General features: G+C 33.8%; 1 protein-coding gene and 2 pseudogenes across 1 annotated transcript in view; all 3 read right to left on the reverse strand.

Annotated features, from left to right (window-relative positions):
* The window catches only part of IL1RAPL1 (interleukin 1 receptor accessory protein like 1), a 1,273,836-nt gene that overhangs the window by 823,138 nt on the left and 430,364 nt on the right, over positions 1-20,334 (reverse strand). The window lies entirely within an intron of this gene.
* On the reverse strand, positions 1,079-1,197 carry LOC111731163 (annotated as a pseudogene).
* On the reverse strand, positions 4,621-4,739 carry LOC111731158 (annotated as a pseudogene).

Raw genomic sequence — 20,334 nt, forward strand, 5'->3', positions numbered from 1 at the left:
TATTGAGAAATTAATATGCATCATGAACTGTGCTAGATATCTTGCATTTTTAGAGTGAAAAGAGGAATTAGGATAGAGAGCTAAGGTGTACTTAAAGGGTAGATAGAGAAAAAAGATCCAGTAAAACAAACTAGAAGGTGAGGTCAGAGATGTAAGCACGAGGTTCTGTTGAAGTTGGGAGAACACAGTCAAGATGGACAAAATAAATTTTTTTTCTCTTCTTCTACATGGAGGAGATTTGAATATATTTAGGTGCTGACAAAAAAATATAGGCAGTTGAAAGAGAGGATTTGGAGATAGGCTCCAGACCCAAGAGAGAATACTTTAGCTTAGACTAGAGAAAGCACACGAGAGGAAAGGTGATAAGGATGAATGGATGTGGAAGAAATGAAACAAATACCTATCTGATGGGTTCTATGTCCTTTGATAAATTGGAGGTAAGGTTAGTGGTGAAAGTGAGGGAGCAGGATCAGAAGCTTGACGATAAAGAGCACTGAAATACCCATGACAGACAATGAGGATGAGCTAGGAGGAGAATACCAAGGAAACCTACAATGGCTGATTGTATTGAGGACACAGATGAAGGCAGTGACTACAATTTATAGGATATTATTGTTCATGGTTGTGAGGTTTTCTGTGTCATTACCCAGCTGCCAGGGTGTAGGTCTAGACAAGCAGATAAATTTATTTGTCTTGGGTTTATGCAGATATGTCCAAGCTGATGTGGTGGGGAAAAGGGAAACATTTTACAAAATTTGTTTTGAAGTTGTTGTCCAAATGCAAAGATAACATTAAAAAAAAAGAAAGAACTTGAGTCAGTGTCAAAAGTGTTGCTTAATAAGGGATACAAGCAGGAGGTCAGTACATCACAGCACAAGGAAGAGGACAGATGTCAAGACACTCAAAGCAGGATGGGCTACTGCATACTGGAAAGAATCCAAAAGGGCAGTGGGTAAATGACAGCTCCTTCTGCCACTGAGGATGAGAAAGAATAGCAGATGTGTCCATTGTCAGACAGCTTCAGAAGGAAAGAGTCAATATACTACGACCAATTCACAAGTTGAATTTTTTTTTTTAATGCCTACAGCACCCGGTCATCCTAAGTGGTCTCCCATTCAAGTACTAACCAGGCCCGATCCTGCTTAGCTTCCGAGATCAGATAGGATGGGGCTTGTTCAGGGTGGTATGGCCATAGATACAAGTTAAGTATTCTCTATTTATAAAGAATTGACTTACTTTTCCTTACATTGCCTTGTTACCCATGATGGCAGGTCCAAAGAATGGATCATGTGTTATTTCTTGTAGCAAGTTTGGGAAAGTAATATTATTTCATATTACGGACCAAAAAGCTCATATAGAATTTCATAAATTTAGATGTGAAAAAAGTTATTTTTTCTTACTATAAAATTATACATTGAATTATATTTTAGCATATCCAAACTGCTTCTGTAGTTTATTTCCAAATTTTAAAAGTGTCTAGCATTTCTGAGTTATAAAAAGTCCATAACTAATTTTCATATGTATACAATATGTTTGTAAGTTTACTTTAAATTAAATTTGGAAAATTTATGTCTAGGAGCTGGTATTTAAAAACAAGGTAGATGTCTCCACATGATAAAAAAAAAAAAGACGGTTTCCATAGTGAATAAGATATTTTAAAACATATTTATATCATTTTCTTTTTCCCTAATTATTGGACAGTAATAATACAGATACTAGCATCCCTAAATTAGGTTCCCAATAATAAAATATTTTAAAAACAGTCTTTTAAAGAAAACTCTTATTCAAGCATTTATATGTTATATTGAAAAATTAAATTTTTAAACACTTTTTTTCATAATCTTAGATTCAAACCTTTAATCAAATTAAATATTTTCAAATATGTTTAATTTAAATTGTGCTGATTTCCTCAGCATTGCAGATGACATTAAAAATTTCAGAATGATGTAATGTCAGTCATGCAGACATTTATCATGGATACTCAAAAGTAAGCAATTGGTCTATAACCATATTTATAAAGTAAAGGTATATGCCGGGTAAAGCTGATCAGATTAGATGGTTTTTAAGTATTGGTCCAACTATTTCCAACAAAATTATAAATATGAAGAGAAACTTGTTTTGCCCAAATATATTGGTTATGATTTTGCAGGCTTCATACCATCCATGATTGGATTTTAAATTGAAATCAGTGATAAATGTTCTTTAGTGATTAACGATGCACACACTTTCTGATTTCTAAAGAAGGTAGCTTTTACTGACAGCCTAAAATGTAACTGCTTGGGAATTTATTTAAACCTACCTCTGAAATATAGTCCTTCGATTTAAATCAATTTGATAAAACATTTATATAGTCTCCTCCTTGTAAATGCACTGTGTTTAGCACTGAGGACACAATGTGAATAAGACCACTGTCCATGTCATCACGTATTTAGAGGAAACAGCCAAGATCTAATTGTTCAAGGCAGACAGCGCACCGGAAGAATAAGCAAAAAGCTGAAAAAACAAAGGGAAGGGTACAGACGATTCCAACTGGAGGAATTGGGGCATCTAAGCTGAAAAAAAAAAAGCACTGAATTTTGAATAATGAGAAGGAAGAGAAAAAGGGGAAAGAAGGAATCTCAGTCAGTAGCATATGCTGAAAAACTGTGATATAGGATAGATTTGTAATGAGGACAAAAGTTATTTAAAAATGAGTATTTTAATCTTTCATTTCCTTGACTTTGGCAGAAAAGAGCTCTTGCTTGTAGTTAGCTCCTGAGCTTTCCTTTATTGTAAAAACAAAACGAAACAAAAAAAAAAAATGAATACTGAGTGAAGCAGAAAGAACACTAAAGAAAACAAACAGTCTAAATTTATTTATGACTAAAATGTTGAGGGGGATAGAGTAGAAAATAAAGCAATGATTGCAGAGTTTCAGAGTGAAGGAAAGGTTGTTGTGGAAGAGAGAATAAGAACCTGTCCTTCCAACCAATATAGGATGCTGAGAAGACACTAATGGTGAGGAAGAATATTTAAAATGCTAGCTATAAACTATGAATACTTCCCCTTTCCAGCTTGATGTTTCATTGTGAGCTAGATTAAATAATTTTGAAATACTTTTATTTATCCTTTGGATATGCTTTCTTGAACTTGATATCATTTGAAGACTGGGTCTCATTAAGCCTAGAAATTATTTGAGATACACGATACTGGAGGGGCTACAAAACGAAGTGGCAGAGAAAAGAATGAACACGAGTGGGAGACTGTGTAATTTTGAATGCCATTTTAAGAAGCTCATATTTGATAAACAATGGGGAATCATGAAAAACATTTAATCATCAGTAATCATATGACCAGATATGTGTTTTAAAAAGAAATCAAGGAAGCAGCATTGTGTAGGATATGACAGAAATAAGGAAAATAATAAAGGTCAGGGAGGTAAATATTAGAAATAAAAGGTGAAGGAGATTCCAGATACATTTTAGAGATATAAACCACTGGTTACAGCAACGGGTAAAATTTAGTTGAGGAAGGAGAGCAGGAATTAGAAAATGACTACTTCAGTCTCCCCAGCTAAGTTCAATTCATTCTAGATGACCAATAATTACAAAATTCTGCTGGGAAGTGATTAGCCATAAATCTGTAAAAATATTACTCTGAAAAATGAATATCTGTCCACTAGCTCTTACTCAATCACATTCAATTTTTATCATAAAGACTATCCAAAAATGTCACCTTATTTTTTTGCAGCATTTCTTAACATGAAAGAAGTAGAATCTTGCTTTGGAAAATATTAAATAGAAATCCCAATTTCCACTGATACTAGCACTTGAGTGTAGAAAAAGAAAATTATAGATTAAAGCCTTAAATATGGACACAGATTTCAAAATATTAATTTTAGCCTTTTAAAGTAGAAATAACATTAATGTAAATTATGTTATGCCCTGTATCTGTATGCCCCAATCCCTCATGTTCAAAATTCCTAGCTCTCAGGAGTTTAAGATGTAGCTCATATCAATCACAAAAGTTTCACTAGTACCACCAGTTAGAAATTTCCTTCTCCTGCTCCATGTTTATGAATCTTTAATTTCTGTATTCTTCCATGCATTTGTTTGCTCATTAATTCAAGAAGCATTTGAGTACTAATATCTGACATTACTGTGGAGTGTTAGTCATCAAGAAGTTGCATGGTAACAGAAAGATGTGTGAATAAACAAGTAAATGCAATTGATTAAGTGAACAAATTAGGAGATGGAACCATAAGATTTGGTGCCCAAGAGAGAATGAAGGTGCAGAAAATATTAAAATTTGTCTTGGATTACTGAGATTGAGAACTTTTAAGTGTAGGGTTCATGTGTTATATCTTCCTATCTTTAGATATGTGTTTTTAACACTGAGGAAGCTCTTGTTAAACAGATTGATGAATAAATTTCTACCTTTCCCACACCAGACTATAAATCTTTTGAAAAAAGGAAGTGTGAATAATCTTGGAATCTTTCATGTATTTTTAAATATATTTTTGCTAAGTATAAGTAAAATAAATTTTTAATTTTAATTTTTTTTAGGTGAGGCAACCCTTGGTTGACCTCACAGATTGCAAGGACCTTGTCAGCTTACAATCCCTTATTTTTTATTTTTTTATGCCTATGGCACCTGGTCTTCCTAAGTGGTCTCCCATCCAAGTACTAACCAGGCCCAACCCTGCTTAGCTTCCGAGATCAGATGGGATCGGGCTTGTTCAGGGTGGCATGGAGTAAAATAAATTTAATAACTAGTGAGTTTTAGCATCCTCTTTCTTTTGATAGTTTAGTTTCTTACCTGGGCATTCAAAATTACCTGTTGTATTTCTTTTTTTTCCCCTATGAACTGTCTCTTAATGCCCTTTGTTTTTTTTGTTTGTTTGTTTGTTTGTTTTTTGTTTTTTTTTTACAGCTTTCTGTTTTACAGTATTTATATTTATGGATTGGTTTTTGTAAGCAGTTTACACAAATGAGATATTACCCATTTGTAAAATAATAGATCAATGCATTTTACTTAACACACTGTGTGTGCACTGGGCTGGCATTAGATGATGTTTGATCATTTATTTATTGCATATTTCCCCTTGGTTTGTGGCTACTCCTGGTCCAATACCTTTACTTCCCTTCTCCAGTCACTGAAAATCTCTGAATATATTGTTTAGAAATCAAACAAATAAACACAAATTTTAAAAATAATTGTGAAGCTTTTAAATAATTTTGTGATTTAGTTGCATAGGGATAGAACAATCTGTGAAACAAGGTCATTCATGATCAGCTTAAGTAAAGAAATCTCACTGAGGTAAGGGGGCAGATTCGTTAGCAGGAAGATTTAACCCCAGGGTCATTTTTCTCAGGCACAATAATCCCTTCCCACTTCTAGCTAGAAGTACTAACTGATATCTCAGTGAGGTATTCTCCTGTCTCTATAAAAATATGCCAATAACTTTTCAGGGATTTTGAAAAATTCTAATTAACCCGCTGGTGTGAGAGTTCAAACCAAAATCTTCCTCCCACACTTAACTGATCAGCTAAATTGTGGACATGAAGATTTTGATCAGAAAAATAGAAGAGGGAACTTGGTGCACAGAGTATTTTGGTAGGTAGAAGTGGCCTGGGTAAGTGGAATTAGGTTATTTCATGGAATTGTGGGCTAAAACTGTAAAGATCATCTCTAAATCATAGGTTGATTTACTTTTGATTGTTATACTTACTAAAAATGAGTGCGTGTGTGTGTTCCTACTTGAATATGGCTATGAACTCAAAAATTTACAGCTATAATAAAATGCGCAATTGTTCTTAACTACTCAAATTGCCAACTGCTTATTCATTTGCAACTTCCTATCAAGTCTATAATTATGTTACTTCATCTGCCTCTTCTTTTTTTTTTCCATTTAAACTAGTTTAAAGGTATAATTCTGTATGGGAAGTTGAAGTATTTTAGTGTTTTTGCCTTTGAGATAAAACATTATCAAGCAACATTTAGATTTCCAAGAACAAGGAATGTTGCTACCCCAGTAGAGCCATGTGAAACTCAAGGGTATACTACACTAAAATCAGGAATCAAAAAACCCCTTTGTTTTGCCCCATTGGGTTTTTAAAAAACATGGATGCTGTTTTTAATAAATGATCACATAACCCTCCCAAATCCACAAGTAGGTACATTGAGATTTCATTTAGACCATTCATGGTGTGATAACTAATGTGTTTTGACTTTGGTAGCTAGTATGATTAAAGATATAAGCTCAATACTAAAAGTCTTATCAGATTATGCAAAGACATCCAAAGGTCATCCTTTCAACAGGATAATCAAGTTTCTTTATGCTTGATTTTTCAGTTGAAATCCCAGAAGTTCAAGTTCAAATGCTGTATTGTCTTTTCCCCAAAATGTTTGTTCAGCAAGCTTTAGGTAATACTCTGCTATTTTCTCAAAGACTTTTTGCTTTTTTTATCTGTTTACATTAAGCTATATGAAAACTATATTTTTAGATATTAATGAATCAGGTTGCCATTTTAGTTTCTTTTATTCTGAAACTGTTTTCCTCCCATTTTATTTAATCTACATGTTTCATATAATGAAACGATTGCAGATAACATGTTGAGTGTTGAGGAGGTTGAGAGGAGGTTCTAAAACATACAGAAAATTCTGTTGGCTCTGGAATTACAGTATATAATAGTTGTTCTGGCTTTCCATGGTATAATACAAGTACATTAACACTAGAAAAATATATTTTCCAATATAAAATCTGCAGACCATAAATCAACAGCAGAAAAAAAGAAAAGTCAACCTTATTCCCTTTAACATAAAAGAAAATGATAACAGCCTTTCATCACTGGGTTGCATAGTGAAGATTTCCCTGGAGAAGTTTTTTTACAAGCAAAGCTTCTTCCCTATTCCTGCATTTCAAACAGTCTCTTAGCATGATCACTTATGTAGATATTTCACTTATCAAAAAATTCATGGACACATTTCTATATATTGCAGTTCCCAGATTCAGGACTGGCCACAAGTAATATCCCTAGCCCTAAGACAGTTGAGCAAATCAAAGCAATGAAGGAGCTATCGACTGTCTTTTTGACAGGGACACAAACTATGAGTCAAAAAGAGTCACATTCCACCTAGAAAGTAAAACAGCTGTAGGAGACATATGGCGTTGCTACGGAAGAGAAGCTGCCTGGTTCGTGGAGTGAGACCCTAATCAAAGTGATTGATGCTGGAAAAGATGCAGAAATACAGCAGATTCTCTTCTGAGGAGAGTCATTCTGCAGATAAATACAAAACGTTCTAATGAATAGAATGGACTTTAGTACCTGGAATGCCCCTAGGATAAATGTTAAATTAATTGAATGTTATATTAGCCACAAATCACTTTCTTCTAGGACTAAATATAGAACACAAAGAAAACATGATTTTTAAGGTTTTCATATTCAGAAATGTATATACAGAACTGCAATTCATAATGTTTTCATCCAAATAGGCATTTCAATTAGAGATGTGACATTTTACTTAGGAATGGTATGAAAGTACTTTTCTTTCATATTTTTAACAATAACATTTTGATCATTTTTCATAGAACATGCTTAAAAGTCACATTGAGGAAAATAATAATAAGCATAACTTATAAGTCCTGGTCATATATATAATGAAACTGATTAACTAATATGTAATTGTATCAAAGCTCAATAGAGAATAGAGTTTTGAGAATTATCATCTAACACCAAATGTTAACTCTCAGTACTTATTTCAAATATTTTTTAGCTTCTATTTCTACTCCTAGAAGCTGGCTCTGCTGTTACTTTCCAACTCTCTACTCAAATCTAAGCCATCCTGAAATATTCATCCAGCCAGGACCTGCTTAATAAATGAGAATCAGTCATAAAATTAGGCTAAACAAATATGATCTGCTTCAAACTATCACAATTCTTTCCCAAGATTCTGGGTTAGCCACTTCGTTAGACTATATTGCTACCCCTGCCGTCCATTAGTATAGATTATCAGAAACTAAAACATATATATAAGCCCAGGAGATTTGACTAAACTACATTAGATAAAAATAAGCTATAAATCAAAAGAGGAATGGATAAATGTGTTATATGAATACCATGATGAGATCATCACTTTTATTTTAATCATTGGATCCTGAACAGATCTCAATAATGTGCCATCAATTTACTTAGACATAATAACCAAGAAATAAAATGAGAATCCTTTGGCACTTTAATTGTCCTAATGTGCACACAGCTGCCAGGATGGAAATTACCCCTTGAGTATAATTTTTAGAACTTCAATTAACGTTTTCAGATTAGTAGGGTAACACTTCTTATACTAACATGGTCATTTATGTAAATGAATTCTACTTGCTTAAAAGAGTTAATATGATAATTTCATCTCATTTACTTTCAAAAATGAAAAAAAAATACTATTTATGTATGTAAGATTTTGAAATATTCTCACAGCCCAAAAAGTAATGGATTGTTTTTAAGCTTCAGAATGGTAAAACTATCATGGTTACTAAGTAATGTTACCCCATGTGTGAAAATGAATAAGTTCACAAATGAAGACAAGAAAAACTCTTTAGTGGAAGTAATGTGTATTTATTAACAAATGATATAAATAATTACTCTTCTGCTAATACCAGTGCCCAGCATTACTCACAGAAATTTAGAATAAATGCTTATATTAGAGAATTAAACCAAATAAGCACTAGTATTTTATTGATGTGAAGTGTTGTGATTACAGCAAGCTGTAGAAGAATGCGCACGACAATGCACAAATCTCTACTTTAATATCATATGTGTGTGTATATGTATGTATGTATATATATGTATGTATATACACACACACACACACACACACACACATATATATATATGACAAGATAGCTCCCTTTATATCACTCTGTGATTCAAGATAAATTATAAATTGACCCAAATCTTCAATACTATTAATTGTCCTCAGCTATGAGCTTGAAAAAATATATAAATGCAATATTCTAATTCGAAAGCGATCAAAATCTCATTTCTAATGAGCTTATGCTCATGTTGAAGAATCAGTTTCTACAGACTTTAATACAGTAATCAATATACTAAAGACCTCAATCAACAACAAAGTCTACATTGTCCTCTAGATAAACAAAGGAAAAGACCTAGGCCAAATGGCAATACAGAGCATTAAGTGGTTCCTTGAGACAAAGTTCTTATTTATGTGAACTAAATTAACTCCCTGAAACACCTAAATTAATTACTCAAGTGATTTTATTCTAATTCGCCCAAGGTAAAATCATTTTATGATTAAATCTATCCTAAAATAGACATGAGTCATATGCATGCATCTAAATTAGAACATGAATTTCCAGTAAGTTAGAAAGTCAATCTATTAGCACAATATTTCTAAGCAAAATACTTGACTTTAAACTTAACGTATGTGTTGTGTCAGTCCTGTTATTTTTCTAATTTTAACCACATAGAAAACTTTTTAAAAAATCATCCTCTTGCAAATTTTAGTTGCTTTGAGAAAAGTAAACAAAAAACAAACAAACAAACATAAAAACTGTATTTTGCTGCTCAAAATACACTAGGGCATATCTTCGTTTTCTCACTTGTCTAGACCACGTTTATTTCTCCAATTGAATTAAATTACTATTTTGAGCATAGCACAGTTAATACTATATTGCAAAAAAAATCAGTATCAATCTAATACCATTAAATGTTTTTGCAAGTTCTATTGATAGTGCACTTGACAATGATGATTGAAGCAAGTAATAGGAACACAGCTATATTTTCAGTTCTAAGTTTCGCACTGCATCCATGAAAATGTATACCAGTCTTTGACAAAGAAAATATGTTCTGGAAGTTACTGAATTATAGAAATAGTATTATAGACCCTTATATGGACTACAGTCAGATTTTGTAAATGAAACAAAACAAGATATCAAAACCATAGTAAAATAATTTTTAAAACCACACTGAAGAGAATGTTCAATAAGAGATTCTACAACTCTAGAAAAACTGAGGAATAGTAAAAGCTCCATATAGTTTCTCAAATGTCATATGGGTTAAAATAACTGACATCTTCCCTCCTACAACACTAAATATTTACATTTAGGAAATTTGAAAATATGTTCAAAGACTAGATATTGAATATATGTAAATATAATCCATGCTATACTCTATTGAAGGTCATTCTATATATGTATTTAGCCTAGTCCAATTTAATGACAGTCTATCTTTAAATATTCATTCATCCACTCATTCAATAAGTATTTATTAATCCGTTATGTTCCATGTACTATTCTATACTTTAGTGATAAGGCAATTTAAATGAACAAATGCACCCTGCTCTCATGCAGCTTCTATTCTAATGGAGGGAGACAGAAAATAAAATAAATATGTCAGGTGGTGGTAAGCGATATGCAGACAAAGTATGATAAGAAGGGGAGGGAGTGAGAGATGGGTTGGAAGCAGTGGTGTTTGGTTTGAGGTAATCAAGAAAGACCTCTCAGAGGAGGTGATAAAAGAAACAAAGGACCATGAAGAAAGTAAGGTTGCAAATCTTGAGGATGGGTATCTTGGAGAGAAGCATTTTGGAAAAGGGTAACAATAATTTCAAAAGTTCTGAGCAGGAGACTTATGGTATATTCAAACATAGCAAAGTGGGTGGTGTGGCTGCTATGGAGAAAGGGGAGATAAGAGATGATGCTGTTAGGTAGAGAGAGAAAGACTTTCTACATTTGCCATAGAATCTGGAATCTCAACTGTGTGAGATAAAGAGAGACATGATTTGACTTACATTTTAAAAGAATCACTTGGCTGAATGCAGAGAACATAGTTTGGCAAAGCTGGATGTAGGCTAGCTAGCAAGTTCTTAGAGTAATCCAAGAAAGAGAAGGTGATGGTTTGAGACCAGAGTGCTAGTAGCAGAGATGAAAGAAGTGATCAGATTCTAGACATATTTTGGAGGTAACATTAACAGGATTTGCTGATTGTTTAAATATGAGGTATGAGGGGAAGAGAGAAATCAAGAAAAAACCCAAGGTGTTTGCTCTGTGTAACTAAGGGAATAGAACAGCCTTCACTGACTGAAAGCAGACAGTAGAAGAAGCAGATTTAGCTGTACGAAATAAAAAGTTTGAGTTCATTTTTGCAGAGCAGAAAGATAAACGTGCTTGATTTGATATAATCCATCAAAGACACAGAATGAAAGCCATGTGGAAGATTAATAAAGGGACTAGAATCCCATTTAAAATTGGATGTACATTTCCTTCCTCCTGATATGAAGGGAATAAAGGGCAGATATCAATAGAGTTTCATTTATTTATAGATCTGAAATCCTAATATTATTTCATACACATATAGTGAGAAATCTGAGTGAATAAATAATGTTTCCCACTATTTGGCACTTACTAAGAGAAACCTAAAAAATGAACGGTTGGACAGTTAATCGCAACTACATACGTTATAGTCCACAGGCAGAGTTGCATGGCTTGAAAAATCTGAATAAAGCCTAGTTATTGATCTTTCCAAAGTGTTAAAAAACAGCTTGAAGTCTGACTTCCAAATCTTTTACTAATGACAGAGCTTTCTGATAATAACTAGGTAATTTAATGTCAGAGAAACAGGATTTTAGAGTTGGAAAGGACCAAAAGCATCTCAAAGTCAGTATCTCACCCAATGAAGACATCTGGTAGGTGATCCTTGGCCAAACTGCCTTCTGTCACCAATTTGGACATTTTCTTGTGGTTTATGAGGTTTATTTTCAATTTTTCAGCTCAAGAGTATAAATAGCTCATAAGAGAAAATGTTTGCATTTTTTAACATCTGACAAATACTTTCCAAGCATTATAACCTTTTGTGAAAAAAGTCTGTATTTATTATAAAGTATGACCTAGGACATAGTACTAAAAAAAGTGCCTTATCCACAGTGGGAACTATGTGAAATTAGAAACAAGGATGGCCAACGTTGAATCATTAACATCATTTTGGAGTAACATTTCTTTGTTTTTTTTTTTTTTTTCAAATGAAATGAACACATAGCATAAAGTAGTTTAGTTTCCCTCAATTCTTATTTCAGGGAAGGACATGGACACTTTTATGCACACGCTAACCTAGGAGACATTTTCGAGTTTGAAAGGGAGGAATTACCATTTAACATTACTGGAACAGAAATTCTGATATTGCTAACTGCCAGAGTATATGAGCTTCCAAAGAACCTATATAAGCATATGTACAGACACAGTCTGTTTAGCTAAGGTTTTAGGATTTTTCTTCATGTTATTTATTTTTTTTTTATTTCTACAGACTAATTCTGAAAGTTGTCTATTCCTAGAAATTCTAAAAGTTAATTTAGAAAGAAGCTTTATATGTTTCATCCCCAGCTTGAAGGGATTATTAGAGTATACATCTTTTCTTCCCCTGGACATGGGTTCCTTTACAGAATTCACAGGCACCTAAAGAGAGTGCTGCTAATGCATCTCCTTTGAGAAGTGAGATAAAGGGCAGAATCAACAAAATCTATAATTTTGTATCTCTTTCAGGTTCACAGAACTGTGATTGTGCAGCTAACAAAACTAACATATAATGGCAATACTAACAGCAATAATGTTCCAGAAACTTAGTATACCCAAATACTGTGGTAAACGTCGCCATATTAGGTAAGTGAAATTATTAGTACTGTTTCACAGATGATTAATCTGAAGCCTAAAAAATATTAGAAAGATGATAAGTCTTAAGTCAAGATTCAAATCTGGGAATTATGACTCAATATAACATAAAAGTTTATGAGCTCAAGGTTTATAACCAGACTTTCTGGGTTCAAATCTAGGCCTTCAAATTACTCAATTGTTCTCTACCCCAGTTACTTCATCTGTAAAATAGAATCATAATAGTAGCATCTTATAGGATGAGGAAAGTGAATTCATTTCTCATAATTCCAGTCTAATTATGGAAAGAACAGTAGGCAAAGCCAAAATGAGAAACATTCTACAAAATACCCAATGAGTACTCTTCCAAAGTATCATAGTCATGGAAAACAAGAAAAGGCTGAGGTAAAGGAGACATGATAACTAAATTCAATATGATATCCTGGATTGGATCCTGGAACAGAAAATGGAAATTAATGAATAAACTGCTGAAATTCAAATGAAGCCGGGAGCTTAGTTAACAATAATATACCAATGTTAACTTCTTAGTTTTGACAAATGTATCACAGTTATGTAAGATGTTATCATTTGGGGAAACTGAATGATGGGCATATGAGAACCCTCTATTTTCAACTTTGTTGTAAAGCTCAAATGAATCCAAAAATATAAATGTATTTTAAATTTATTAATTTGTGCGAGACAGAATAGTGCCAGACACATAATGGATGCTAAATAAATATTAGCTCTTAGTAATTCTTAGGAGTATGTGCTAGACACTGCAATCATAGCAGAAATTAGGATAAACATAGGAGAAAAAGGAGACAAGAAAGTAATTACAAAGGATCACAAAGACTGGGCAGTTTGCTGTCCTGCAACTGGAGAACTCAAGGTCAAGTATGTGTGGAACAGCAAGTAGCAGGGCTCAGGCTCCCCACGTTCACTGTCCTATTGCAGCACACCCTTCTCACCACCCTTCATTATTTTATTTATTTTTTTATTATGGTGACATTGATTAACAAAATCCAATACATTTCAAATGTACAATTCAACAGTAAGTCATTGTGTGTTCACCACTCGTAGTTAGAATTCTTTCTGTCACCACATATTTGACCCCCTTTATCCCATCCACCTCCCTCTTCCTCCTTCCTCCTCTACCCTCTGGTAACCACTAGTCTACTGTTCATGTCCATGAGTCTCTATTTGTGCATCATGTTTATTTGTTGCTTTTAGATTTATATCCCACGTATAAGTGATATCATGTGGTTTTCAACTTTTTCTGTCTGGCTTATTTCACTTAGCATGATTATCTCAAGATCCATCCATGTTGTTGCAAATGGCATTATTCATGGTGGCCAGGGCATAAAAGCAACTGAAGTGTCCTACAATAGATTACTGGATAAAGAATATGTGGCACATATATACAATGGAATATTACTCAGCCATAAGAAGAGATGAAATACTGTCATTCACCACCCTTCTTATCTGCTGAGATATATAATCATACTCACTTTGACTACCATTAAAATTTAGGAAAATTGTAAAAACTTTGTTGCTAATTGAAAGTTAAATGCTTTAAAAATCTGGACGGGGAGAAAATTACACTAATGTTAATGAATGTTTTTAATGTTTAAGAATATTTAATTTTTTGTGTAGAGCAAACTGCTTTGAGTTAGCCTGCCACAGGATAGGCCAATGAATGTTATGAAAAGTGCCTGCAAATTTAACTTGAAAATGTCACAAGATATACACTACCTTGGAAAGCTGTGACAGCACATTGCTTTGATTTTGCATGTAAGAATCTGAGATAGTGAACAGATCGTCACACATCCAGAAATTAGAGTTGCAGTGATGGGTCTTGCAAAGCACAGTAGGTTTTACATAGATTTCTAGAATAATATGTGTCATGAATGCCCTGTATATCTCCACCATTTGAAAAAAAAAAAAAAGAACATCAATGTTGAAAGTATAGAGCATCAAATATACACTACATAGATACTTCTAAAAAAATACCATATTTCATCTGTTCTAAGACCCAGACCCTTAATCCATTTTAACATCTCTGAAATCAAAATATAGCTTACAATCAACATCACTGTTTAATTTGGTAGCATTTTTTCTCCTTCCTCCATGGTTTATAAAATAGTGGTACATTTTGAACTGAATGGCATTTTATACCTGAAAAAAAATGGTGTCGAATTCTTTATTCTTTTCATATTTAAGTGGGTACTATTGCATTTAGCATTAATACAGAACCACTCAGGAGAAAATCATTAGTGCAAATTATACTTGTGAATGACTTCCACTTTTGTCTTACACAGGGGATTGGCATCTTTCCCTAATTTTCCTCTCTACCTGAATGTTAACAGAGCAGTAAAGTTGGAACTGGTAAAATATTACATAGAATATTCAAGAAATACAATAATCACTCTATTTTCTTAACAAATAGGCTATAGGCTAAGTGGGTTGATAGTAAATAAAAGATTTGTATGCTAAAATTGGAATCACATTGAGAAACATATGTAAAATCCTGGGAAAGACTCCCTAAGCTCCAGGACACTAATATTCAACATCTGATACCTACACTAGAAGATTTTGGGCAATTATGATTGAAATAAATCATTGATGAGTGGAAGTTTTGGCATGAGATGCTAACAAAACACTTGGCTAGGAATTCTAGCACCTTTATGCTAAAAAATCCATATTGATTAGTAGGATGGTGGTTTTGATTTAAGCTGTAAAACTTAGCTTGTATGGCCTTCTTAACTTGGTTTCATGTAGTAAGTTAAACTGCATTACCCATTTAACTCATTCTTCATTCAGTTCATTTCTTCATATAATAAGACTATAATATGAGACAGGCCCATTAGTGTATGACAGTCATATGTGCTAGAGACTGATCTCTCTCTCTCTCTCTCTCTCTCTCTCTCTCTCTCTCTTTCTCACACACACACACACTGCATAAGCCCTTCCTTCATGGAAAATACACTTTTCTTAAGAAATGGGGTATTAGAGGGACAGAGGAGTAAAAGGGAAAGTTTGATACATAAATAGTTCCAATACAAAGACAGAATATGATAAATATATAAAAAGATACAGAATATATAATGTAAGAGACCAGAGGAGGAAAAACAAAAGACAACTCCAGTTCAGTAAAAGGAGGAAGCTCTAATAGTTAAATTTATACTACAAAGGTTAAAAGAAGGTACCTTCATTAAATATTATTCAGTCTCAATGGCATCCTGTCCAGTTTAAGAAGGGTTAGCTGACTTTAGCCTTATTCCCAAATTCCCCCTTCCCATCAGAGACTGTTAGGAACAAATGTCCCTGCCATTTCGAAAATGCCGGTAATAAATGCATCTGAAACTCTCAAGTGGTTCATCTTAACACATAGAGAGCAAATGAGAAGTTTTCATCCGTGGCAGCATTTGACAATGTGCTATCTGTGTTGTAACACTGTTATAGATTGTTAGTGTGCATTTTTAGTCATAAGTACTAGACACACCAGTGAATATCTAAAAACCTGTAAAGCCAATTAATTAGGAGTAGCAGTATTTCTGTGATACCGTATTGTCATTCTTCAAACAGCTATGGATTGGCCTGAAAAAACTTCACTATGAAGCTTTTCGTTTTGTTTTGTTTTCCTCTGTCATTCTTCATTAACACATCATGCAGAGAGACAAGCTTGTATATAGAATGTTCCTTTTGATGGGTTAAGAATGTATCTGAAATGACAGATATTTAAAAATATAATAACAGTTTTTATTTCTATTCGAAGGTATTAGCAGCCAAGCAACAACTACAAGAGGCTCGGGCCATTTGAATGGGTGAATATTACACAGCAGTTACCATCAGGATCTGAGGCTTCAGTTCCAGACTTTGCCACACAAAAGTTGTGTCTGTTTGAATATATCCCTTGATATTTCTTAACTTCAGTGGGTTTTGTAAACTGTAAAGTGATAAATACTCCCCACCCCCATCTCTAAATGTCAGCAATTAGCAAGACAGGATAATGGCTGTGACAACTTTATGCATTCAAGGCTCTTCAGTCCATGAATGAATGTGGGTCTTCCCTCCACCACCAGCAAGCCCTCTGCCATTTTAGGACAATCAAAATCAATGAATTCAGTCATATGTGGGATATAAAACTGAAAGCAACAAAAGAACAAGGCAAACAAACAAAAACTCATAGACACATATAACAGTTTAGTGGTTACCAGATGGAAAGGGAGTTGGGGGAGGTAGATAAGGGTGAAAGGGGTCAAATATATGGTGACGGAAGATTTAACTTTGGGTAGTGAACACACAACACAATATACAGATGATGTATTGTTGAACTGTGTACCTGAAACCTATATAAATTTATTAACCAATGTCACCCCAATAAATTTAATGAAAAAAATCAATGATGTTGTAATTGCCTTGCTCTGAAGGTCATGGTGAGACACAGAATCTGATGACACCAACTCCCATAAGACAGGGCTGAGCAAGGCTGAGGCTAATCACTAGCTATGGAACTGGAGGTAAGGACAGAGTTGCTAGCTGATCTGACTCCCTGCCATCATAGTGCACAAATTCAAATCTCAGTTCTGTGGCTCTGTAATTCTGGATGAGTTACTTGGTTTCTTAAAGACTTGTTTTTTTGTCATCTATAAAATGGGAAGATTTACTGGATTCTTGTTGTGAGAATTAAGTGACAAAGTGCTTGGTCTACAAGGTAATGAGAACTTAATAAGCATGTGAATCTCATTTTGAGATTCACCCATGCTGTTACATATATCAATAGTTCATTCCTTTTGTATTACTGACTTGTATTCCATTGTATAGATAAACCACCATTTTAAAAAATCAATTCACCTGTTCATAAATATTTGGCTTGTTTCCAGTTTTAGCTATTGCAAATAAAGCTGCTATGCTCATTAGTGCACAGATCTGCATGGAGCTATGCCTTCATTTCTCATGGGTAAACATGTAAGAATAGAATGGCTGTGTCATATGTAGGTGTATTTTTTAACTTTTTAAGGAACTAACAAACTGTTTTATAATGTGGTTGTGTTATTTTACATCCCCATCAGCAGTTGGTCCTATGGGCCGTATGTACATTTACTGGGACAGAAGCATTCCTTCACTGAGCAATGTACACTATATGGTGAGGTCCATTTTATAGGAGTTGGAATATAGGTTCACTATTCTAAATAATTACAAAAGTGGATTTTTTTTCTTCCCTCTTACACCTTGTTCCATAAATACATTACTTCAAAGATAGCAAATCAAATGACATGCCACTTGGGAATAAATTTTTAAAAAGCCGAGAGGAGTAACTGGATTTTAGGAACATGATAGACTAGTATGTAATAAATAGCATGCTGAAAGCCAGCCTTTAAAAAAAAGGAAAATAAATTCAGCTGGCTTATGGTTTAAAATGTTTTCATATGAATATATGCATGTAAAAAGAAAAGGAAATTAATAAAGAACGATACTTTTACTTGATATTCACACATTCTGCTGACAAAACAACTCGTACTGGTTTGCATTACTATGTTTTCATTTACCCATACAGTCAGTTACCATAGTTTGAGAGCCTACAATTAATTAAAAAGTACAGTGAACTTTGAACTGGGTGGCAGGTCCAGAGACCCTAATGTTTGATGTGTACAAGTTAAAAACAAAGCTTTAGCTCCTATATTTATCTATATCCACTGTATATGGCTATGGCAAAGGCTTTGCTTGGCTTGTCCCATCGCGATGTGGTTTACTGCAAGAATAGGAGCCATGAGGTGCCTTGAGCCATTCGAGTTTCCCTGCCCAAGTTTTATCTACCATCTTTTGATCCTTAACATTGAATAACAGTTTCTGCCTCTTCTATTGAACTGCCTCTAGAGGGCAAAATAGTCCCAATCTATCAAATATCTAAGTATTTTATTTACCACATACACACATCTGTGCACACAGTCTGCTGCAAGCTGGAAAACCACCACATGTCAGATACAGTATAGGCAATCTTGTTAATCTTGAGAAAAAATAATATATGTTCTAGCTAATCATTATGAAAAGCAATAGAGACTGAGAGGTTTTCTGGTAATATTAGATCATTTCCCCTGCTAAACTTCCACTGTATTAACAAGTTTCTAGACTTATTTTGTGTTCATTGTCCCATTTTTTAAAAATCTATTATGTGTGAATAATCTCAAATGCTGCCTACCTAGCCTCCTCACATTCATTATGAAGACTAATAAAACAATGCTGGGCAACATTTTCTATTACTCTGAAGAAATAAGATCTGCAAATACAAAAGAGCATTATTAATTTGCATATACCATTATTTGACTGAAAGATACTCTTGTTATTAGCCACATATTAATCTTGAGGGTTAAAAAAGATCAATGAGATCTTTCTGGTTTTTAAACTCATAATAGAAGAAAACATCAGTAATATCTTTTAAATGGTTTCTGTTATAAAACTTAACTTCTAAGTTCTTAAAAAACAAGTTCTTTGAAAGTTCCATCTGGTTATTATTTTAATAAAAATACTTTGTCTAATTCAGTTTATGCAATTGTCTTAACATGGTTGCATTGCTACAACCCAGGGGAGCTGTCTGTCAACAGACACATTCCAAGCTCCAGAAAGATAACACTTAAAACATGATACCTTCCGAGCTCCCCTGAGATAAGTATCCAGCTTGACAGTTTACAAGACATTTGGGTTTGTTTCCTCTGCTAACCCTGTCACAAAACCAAGAAGCTTAAAATTAAATAAATAAAAGTCCTATTAAGGCCAAAGCACATCACTTTGAAAGACTGGGTTTTAAGATTCCATTGGGTTACCTTTATATTCATTTTCAATTAGCTATTTTTTCTTTAATGAATTTCAGAAGGGTTCAAATTCACAGATTAGGCAAGCTAATGAAGGCCATTGGCATTCTAGCACAGTCATGCTGTCATGAGGTAAGGAGAACACTTGGGGTGGATCTGTGATTCATGCTCAGATGAAGAGACGCCATATAGAGGAAAAGATTTTTAAAACAGTGGTGAACTTCTGCACCTCCGGGGATGGACAGAGACTCTTTATTAAACATGAAAACTTCCAAGAAAATAGGCAGACTAGGAAGAAAATAAGCAGCAATGCGATGTGTTGTCATTTTAAGAAATAATTTGCTGGGTCTAAAGACCTGAAAGAAAAGAGCATATTTGGCCACACCCTTGGTAAGAGAGAGAGATTACTCTGAACAGGAAAAAGAACGGCTGAAGTTTGACAATGAAATCCAGGAAATGGATTTTCAGAAGAAGGCAAAGGAAATTGATTTTATAGAGAAAGAGATGACAGGAGTAAAAGTCAATATAAGGTGCAATGACAGCCACAGAGAAGCATTAAGTATTTTGTTACCAACAGTGCTGGTTCCCTAGAACAAGGGCTGTAATAGTACTTGGTGACAACCTCTGCTTCCTTTCAATGCCATGCCTTCCAATGAACAGCTTTAGGGAGAAGAACAGGCGTGTGACATTCGTAAGAATATTTATGTCAATTTGTCTACTTATAGCAGATAGGATGTGTATCCTAAGGCAATTTTTAGCTTTACATTAAATTACTCTTAAGAGGATATTATTTTGCTTTTGCTTGAAATCAAAACTCCAATTAAAATATATTATTTCCCTGTTTTCATGAAGTTCAAGTAGTTATGAATTTTCTCATTAATTTATACCTAA

Source organism: Pteropus vampyrus, unplaced genomic scaffold (genome assembly GCF_000151845.1).
Source record: "Pteropus vampyrus isolate Shadow unplaced genomic scaffold, Pvam_2.0 Scaffold351, whole genome shotgun sequence".
NCBI classification, from domain to species: Eukaryota; Metazoa; Chordata; class Mammalia; order Chiroptera; family Pteropodidae; genus Pteropus; species Pteropus vampyrus.